Genomic DNA, 8,610 nt, shown 5'->3' on the forward strand with positions numbered 1-8,610 from the left:
ACTTGTACTCAAAGCCTTCCTCTGGGGGCACTTTTGAATGGTAGAAACCGGCTCGGAAAGCGTTTTCTGGGGCCCGAGTTTTCAGTCGCCTCCCATGCCGCCTAGGGCTATATTTAGTGTTGCTCGGAAAGAGCGAACCCGGAGGGTCCAGTTCCATGTGGGGCTGCATAAAGGCTCCCCTGGGGAGTTCACTTGTACCCAAAGCCTTCCTTTGGGGGCACTTTTGGATGGGCGAATGGGGCTTGTAACGCGTTTTCTGGGGCCCGATTTTTCAGTCGTCTGCCATGCGGGCCAGGGTTATATTTAGGGTTGCTGTGAAAGAGCGAATACGGAGGGTCCAGTTGCATGTGGGGCTGCATAAAGGCTCCCCTGGGGAGTTCAGTTGCACCCAAAGCCTTCCTTTGGGGGCACTTCTGGATGGGTGAATAGGGCTTGAAACGGTTTTTCTATGGCCCGAGTTTTCAGTCTTCTGACATGCTGACTAGTATTATATTAAGGGTTGCTCGGAAAGAGCGAACACGGAGGGTCCTGTTATAAATGGCTCAGGATTCAAATTAGGATTAAATAAAAAAATAGGATTTATTAAAAGAATATAAAGGAATAGAGGTAAGCAAACAGCGCTGGGTGCACCGGGAGTCTCTGCTCCACCAGGACGCACACCAGTTACATCAAGCAGCTGATTTTTATGCACCTAGACTAATACATATTCATTACTACTTCTAAAAAAAGAGATTATTAAAATTAGCTTCCGGGGTCCAGTTCCTCCTACTGGAGCATGCGCATCAGTCTCCTCTGGGGGTCTCTAGGGGTCTTTCATGCTGAAGGCTCGTAGTCTTCCTCTCACCCTTTGTACTTACTTGGCACTATTCCAAGTTTATGGAACACTCTCTGTACACTCTCCGCAGGTCTTGTCTCCCAACCGTCCTTCAGCTTCTTTTCTCTTCCTCTTAATCTCTTGGCCCCCCTGGCCAGATACCAAGGATCCCATAACAGTCACCAGCAGTCACCGGTTATTATCAGTTGTTCTGAAACTCCCAAACAGGTTGGCAACTCACGAGCAATTAAAACATTCTTTCCCAGCTATTCACAGTCATCTACATAACATCTATAGCAGTGTTAAATCAATCTCGAAGAAGACAGAAAAGAAAAACTGTAACTGTTAGAACTAGAAGTCAGGAATAACAAAAGCAAACAGGTTCATAAATTTAAGGAGTGTTTTCTGAAGACGTGATAAACTGACTGGAATGAGGGGGAGACTGGGGCACACTGCATCTGTGGTTCAAGAATTAAACTGCCATTGCAGGGCCCAGAGGCAGACAGGATTCAAACAGAATTATTCTTTATGGACACGAATTTATGGACACGAATTGGAATTGTTAAAACATTCCTCACAATCCCTTATCTTCTTTTTAATATCCCCAATTCGTGTCTCTTCTGTTATTAATAATTGGATTTCATCAGTTTGTTCTTGGAGGGTCCAATCCTTAAGCATCATAATTGACATATTCCCTTCCTTTTTTAATGAAGTTATTACCAATGTACTATTTATCACCCAGTGTATTAATAATGTAAGACAAGGTATCATACAAGGTATAGACAATAACATCTTTACACCACATAACAATAAAAATAACACTCTTTTAACCCATGGTCCACCAGGCAGCCATGAAAATAAAAATAAATGAAAATAAATGAAAATAAATCCCATTCCATATCCTTCCAGGTTTGTGTTTGCTCGCTCACGTCCCCCCTCTCCTTCTCTGGGATGGGAGAGAGAAATGGGAAAGTGAAGCCTGTGAGTTGAGATAAAAACAAGTAGATAATAACAATAATAATAATAACAATAATGATTATAATAGTACTACTAGTAATAATGTGTACGAAACAAGTGATGCACAATGCAATTGCTCACCACCTGCTGTCCGATGCCCAACCTAACCCCAAGCAGTCCGGCCCTCCTCCCAGCCTGCCTGCTGACAGGACAGTGAGAAGCTGAATTTAGCTTGGTCCTTGGCTTGATGTAAGCACTGCTCTGTAACAATTAAAAACAATTAAAACATCAGCATATTATTAACATTCTTCTCATCCTAAACCAGAACATAACTTTCTATCAGCTACTAGGAAGAAACACCCTTTTTATCAATTTTTAAACAGCAATTACTAAAGCTAAATTTTCCACAGACTTCTCCTTCTTGTGCTAGTAAATAATCCAAAGCTAGGCTATTTTGATACAAAGCAGTTCTCATCATTTATAACTATTTCTATTACAGCTAATAACCTAATTATTCTATTAAGTATATATACTGGGGTCCTATAGTCCCAGGATCTGTCTTCTGCCCACGTATCTGGATCATAATAGGCAAACACCTTCAGGGTTGATTCAGGCTTGTGTTACCATTCGGCCTGTCAGGGTGATCCAGCTCCTGGAAAACGAATCACAATTTTATATAGGTTAAAATAAAGGTTCTTATGTTATTTTCTCAGGACAACCTGACCTTAATGTGGGAGAAGTCCAGTCGAGGCCCTCTCACTCGGCAGTCAATACCCATAGGGGTTGCTTCCCTCGGTAGACCATACACACCGCAGTGGAGGGTCCTGCCCTGGTCTTGCCTTCTCCCTTTCCTCCCTTCAGGTTTGTCCCCTTTATTTGGCATCCTTAATTCACGCAGAGCCTCGTTGCCAGAATATTAGTTCTTCCTTAGCATGAGTTTCAGTTTCCCAGGAGCAGACTCAACCCTCCAAGTTTCAGTAGTTACTGGTCCTTTTATTCTGGATGCATGGGTCCCTTTCTGCGGTTCTCACAGCTGTTTCAGTAGTCAGTAAAACAAGGTACAGTCCCTCACACCCATGCCCTTGAGCCAAAAGCAAAAAGTCAATAGCAGCTTGATCCTGTAAGAGCGCATGTCGCAGACTATTTTGATCTGGTAACATCTCCTCAAGTATCTCTGTCACGGCATAGGCTTGCTTCTTGGCCCAGCATACCAAATTTTCTAAGTTGTTACGTGCGGCCGCAGATGCCACTCCAGGCACTGAACTTGCTAATGCCGCTCTAGCTGCAACCCCACACAATTCAACATTATCATTGCAATCCGATGCAAGCAATGCCCATTTATGTCTGGTGATCTCACGCAACTGTAACAAGCTAGGAGCAAATACAATGAGTTTATCTAAGTAACATGGACATCTGATAGCATTTGCAGCGATACCTTGCCAGGCCCTATCCCCACAAATCAGAAAAACATCAGGAGGTAAGGCCAAAGCTGTACAATTGTTCCAAACACTGTAGTTGTTACCCCTTGTCTCATTTTATGAACCCCTAAACCCTGCTTAGCAGTGTCATTATAATCACAGGTGTTATTTGTGTTTTTGTACCAGTATGGCCCTTTCCAGGTTCCTGTAGCAGGATTCATCTGATAGCCACGGCTACATTCACATTTGTAGCCACCTTTCAGGTTGATACAGATTTGACTACAGATACCAGGGTTTTGACATTCATCAATATCTCCACAGTTTCTCTTGTCTACAAACTCAAACCCAGCTGGACAGTCACATTCATTTTTGTTGCATTCCTTCAGGGGCATCACCCCTTGCAGTCCTTGCAGTCTCTCTGCTGGTTACACACTTTATTGATATCTATGCACACAAAGTCAGATTCAGTACACATCTTCTTCACACAAGAACTCTCATCACTGCCATCTGAGCAGTCTTCACATTTTACTCTAGCACCGTTGGCAGCAGTGCACAGTCAGGCGAAGGTGAGCAGCAGGCAGAGCGCCCTGCACCGTCACCTGTGTCACTTATACTACTCCTATTACCCATGCTGTTAGTGTCAGTGGCATCCTCCTTGTACCGTTTCTGTCTTTGTCTCCCCCCCTTTTCTTTTTTGTCACTGGCCATTCACCACAAATGGATAAGACATGGATAAGACACATGATTACTAGTTAGGAAAGAGAGTGTAACGTCTGCTATATGGCTGCAGGCAGTGCCGGCTGCAGCCTTAGGTTTGTGAAAGAGCCTGCCGGTGGTCGTTTGGCAGTGTAATCTGCGTCTCTGCACTCCTGCCCTGCAATAGAGCTAAGTCGTCATTAGCAATAGTTATAACACCGATCTGGGGACTAATAGTCTTTTTTTGCATTGCAAGATAAACCTTTTATAAAAAGAATGCTAGAGTGAAGCAGCACAGCCGCTGCTGCCGCTGCCTCCATGGTTATGTCAGACAGGCTGCAGGGTCCTGATGTCCGCCCCTTTGCTCTGTGCCGACTCGCCTCACGGTGAGGGTCAGCTACCAGTGTCCACTGACGCCTCTGGTCTCCCGTAGCAACTCGATCTCGGATGTTCTGCAATTACTTCAATTTCCCCGCGTTTTGCAGCTTCTGTCAGGTCTATTCTGTGTCTCTCAGAGCCATCCGTGGCTCTGCAGCGTCTCTCAGGGCTCTCTCCGTCCAGCGGTAGTCCCTCCGTAATGTCTCGGGTCTCTCAGCGCCGCTCCAGGCTCTCGGCGCCGCTCCAGGCTCTCCGCCTGTTCAGGTCTCAGCGAGTCTGGGTCTCAGTGAGTCCAGGTCTCGGCCTGTGCGGGCCTCATATGTTGCAGGAAGCATGTCATATCATGCTCCTGCCTTTTTCTTGTCACAGTCAAAACATTTAAGAGCAAAAATAGGATACACAAGATACACAAGATACACCAGGCCCATATATTAGGCACCACCACTCAAAACTTGGATAAAACAGCACTTCTTTTCAGTCTGTCAAGCACTTCGTTCGTCTCTGCCCACTCCCTTGCGGAGAGTACGGAACAACGGATCGGAACTCTGCACTCGCTTTGCAGCAACGCTGCGTCTCACTCACACAGCACACTCGCACACGGAGGCCTCCAACACATCTCATTCATACCGCAGGAATATAATTTAGAATGATAACCAACCAAATAAGTATTGTCTCTGACTGTGTTTTTCATGAAGTGACTTGTAACACTTTGTTTCAAACCCTTACATTTACACAAATACTTTCAACACAAAATACATACATAAAAACACATACAATTATTAACACTCCAGTTAGTATCCCTCCAGCAGCCGAAAACATACCGTTTGTCTGCAGTTTCAGGAGTTTCTTTGCTCCTGCGGTGAGCAGCTGGGAGTGGAGTCCCCTCCGAGCAAAAACACTCAGGGTGCACCTAGGGGCGTCCACGCTGCAGCCGATTCCGCAGCCGAGCAGAGTGTCTCCTGCCTGGCTCACCAAAATGACTCACAGAAAGCTGACTCCACAATCAGTAAGATTGTAAAGTAGGTATGTTTACTCAGTTCCATGCAGCATGGGGCGGGTAGTCCCCCCAAAGTCGTGCAGGCCTAACGTGACAAATTGCTTTAGTAAAGAGTTACATATACATGAACATTCCTATACATATTCATAACCTGTCCCTTTGTGAACAGTCCTCCTTATTTCAGACACCTTGGTTAAACTCTGAACCATGAGGTTTTTAATCTGGTTCTCGGGGCCCGAGCGGCTCCTGTTATCTGGTGGTATAAGTGCAGCACAGGCACAAATGTAGCACATATTCATTCTTAATCAATTGCTCTCTAATTTCTAATTCCAATATTTCAGCTTGCTCTTTTCTGGATCCACGGGTATTCTACTATTAATGTTCAAAGCCTGACAGACCCCGTCCTCCATGGATCAAAATACAGGGGGTCTTAAGGGTTCTTTTGGTCATTCTATCATATAATACTGGACCATTTTCAATTTACTCTTTAATTTTCTGGGGCCCCTATTGTTCCAATTTCTAATCATTATTCATAATGGACTTTTTGGTCATATATCTGGTAATTTGCTCCCTTTCTGGTCCTTGGTCTTCGATTTTATCTGACCCATCCAGGAATTTTACTAGTGGCAATTCCCACAGCCCTTGGCTGCCCAGTGAGAGTGTCTTGCAGGGGGTTTAGGACCTATCACCCACCCACGTATCCCTCTTCTCACCAGTCTAGCCCCCCCGACAGGAGATTAGAACCAGTGAGAAAACAAAAAGACCTCCACGCTGACTTTAGAAGTCTCAGTTACACTCACACACAAAAAAACTGGCAACCGTACCCTTACCCAACCGGACGGTATCTTACGAATCAGTCGTCTTCGTCCAGACTCCAATCGGACGGTATCCACCAGCGTCTCTGCTGTCTTCGTCTGGGATCGAACCAGACGGTATCCAAACGACTGTCGTCTTCATCCGGTTCGATTCCGGACACCGGAATCCAACCGAACGGTATCCAAACGACTCTGTCGTCTTCATCCGGATCTTCGCGCGCAGAATTACGGGCAAAAAACAGCCGGCAACACGGGAGCTCAAAAAAAATTAAATTCTTTGCTTACCTTTATTCAGGTTCAGGATGGCATCAGTCCCGATCTGACTCAAACAGGAGCCACCAAATGGTGGGGCGCCTCTCCTAGATTAAATCAGAATTCAGGAACTATAGCCATCCCGGACGAGCCCCCAAATTGTTATAAATGGCTCAGGATTCAAATTAGGATTAAATAAAAAAATAGGATTTATTAAAAGAATATAAAGGAATAGAGGTAAGCAAACAGCGCTGGGTGCACCGGGAGTCTCTGCTCCACCAGGACGCACACCAGTTACATCAAGCAGCTGATTTTTATGCACCTAGACTAATACATATTCATTACTACTTCTAAAAAAAGAGATTATTAAAATTAGCTTCCGGGGTCCAGTTCCTCCTACTGGAGCATGCGCATCAGTCTCCTCTGGGGGTCTCTAGGGGTCTTTCATGCTGAAGGCTCGTAGTCTTCCTCTCACCCTTTGTACTTACTTGGCACTATTCCAAGTTTATGGAACACTCTCTGTACACTCTCCGCAGGTCTTGTCTCCCAACCGTCCTTCAGCTTCTTTTCTCTTCCTCTTAATCTCTTGGCCCCCCTGGCCAGATACCAAGGATCCCATAACAGTCACCAGCAGTCACCGGTTATTATCAGTTGTTCTGAAACTCCCAAACAGGTTGGCAACTCACGAGCAATTAAAACATTCTTTCCCAGCTATTCACAGTCATCTACATAACATCTATAGCAGTGTTAAATCAATCTCGAAGAAGACAGAAAAGAAAAACTGTAACTGTTAGAACTAGAAGTCAGGAATAACAAAAGCAAACAGGTTCATAAATTTAAGGAGTGTTTTCTGAAGACGTGATAAACTGACTGGAATGAGGGGGAGACTGGGGCACACTGCATCTGTGGTTCAAGAATTAAACTGCCATTGCAGGGCCCAGAGGCAGACAGGATTCAAACAGAATTATTCTTTATGGACACGAATTTATGGACACGAATTGGAATTGTTAAAACATTCCTCACAGTCCAGTTGCATGTGGGGCTGCATAAAGGCTCCCCTGGGGAGTTCAGATGTTCCCAAAGCCTTCCTTTGGGTGCACTTTTGAATGGGCGAAAGGGGCTCGGAAAGCGTTTTCTGGGGCCCGAGTTTTCAGTCGCCTCCCATGCCGGCTAGGGCTATGTTTATTGTTGCTCGGAAAGAGCGAACCCGGAGGGTCCAGTTGCATGTGGGGCTGCATAAAGGCTCCCCTGGGGAGTTCAGATGTTCCCAAAGCCTTCCTTTGGGGGCATTTCTGGATGGGTGAATGGGGCTTGAAACGGTTTTTCTGTGGCACGAGTTTTCAGTCTTCTGCCATGCTGGCTAGTATTATATTAAGGGTTGCTCGGAAACAGCGAACCCGGAGGGTCCAGTTGCATGTGGGGCTGCATAAAGGCTCCCCTGGGGAGTTCACTTGTACCCAAAGCCTTCCTTTGGGGGCACTTTTGAATGGGCGAAAGGGGCTCGGAAAGCGTTTTCTGGGTCCCGAGTTTTCAGTCGCCTCCAATGCCGGCTAGGGTTATGTTTAGTGTTGCTCGGAAAGAGCGAACACGGAGGGTCCAGTTGCATGTGGGGCTGCATAAAGGCTCCCCTGGGGAGTTCACTTGTACCCAAAGCCTTCCTTTGGGGGCACTTCTGGATGGGTGAATTGGGCTTGAAACGCTTTTTCTGGGGCCCGAGTTTTCAGTCTTCTGCCATGCTGGCTAGTGTTATATTTAGTGTTGCTCGGAAAGAGCGAACACGGAGGGTCCAGTTGCATGTGGGGCTGCATAAAGGCTCCCCTGGGGAGTTCACCTGTACCCAAAGCCTTCCTTTGGGGGCACTTTTGGATGGGCGAATGGGGCTTGTAACGCGGTTTCTGGGGCCTGATTTTTCAGTCGTCTGCCATGCGGGCCAGGGTTATATTTAGGGTTGCTATGAAAGAGCGAATACGGAGGGTCCAGTTGCATGTGGGGCTGCATAAAGGCTCTCCTGGGGAGTTCACTTGTACCCAAAGCCTTCCTTTAGGGGCATTTCTTGATGTGCGAACGGGGCTTGAAACTCTTTTTCTGTGGCCCGAGTTTTCAGTCGACTCCCATGCTGGCTAGGGTTATATTTAGGGTTGCTCGTAAACAGCGAACACGGAGGGTCCAGTTGCATGTGGGGCTGCATAAAGGCTCCCCTGGGGAGTTCACTTGTACCCAAAGCCTTCCTCTGGGGCACTTTTGAATGGGCGAAAGGGACTCGGAAAGCGTTTCCTGGGGCCC

General features: G+C 46.3%; 1 long non-coding RNA gene across 1 annotated transcript; it reads right to left on the reverse strand.

Annotated features, from left to right (window-relative positions):
• Positions 1-560: 560 nt before the first annotated feature.
• Positions 561-7,345, reverse strand: LOC139999757 (uncharacterized). The gene is made up of 2 exons (XR_011805267.1): positions 2,496-7,345; positions 561-2,032 (listed from the first exon to the last, which is right to left on the reverse strand). It is a non-coding gene; the product is annotated as an uncharacterized lncRNA (long non-coding RNA).
• Positions 7,346-8,610: the final 1,265 nt, after the last annotated feature.

Source organism: Anas platyrhynchos, chromosome 29 (genome assembly GCF_047663525.1).
Source record: "Anas platyrhynchos isolate ZD024472 breed Pekin duck chromosome 29, IASCAAS_PekinDuck_T2T, whole genome shotgun sequence".
In the NCBI taxonomy this organism is placed as follows: domain Eukaryota; kingdom Metazoa; phylum Chordata; class Aves; order Anseriformes; family Anatidae; genus Anas; species Anas platyrhynchos.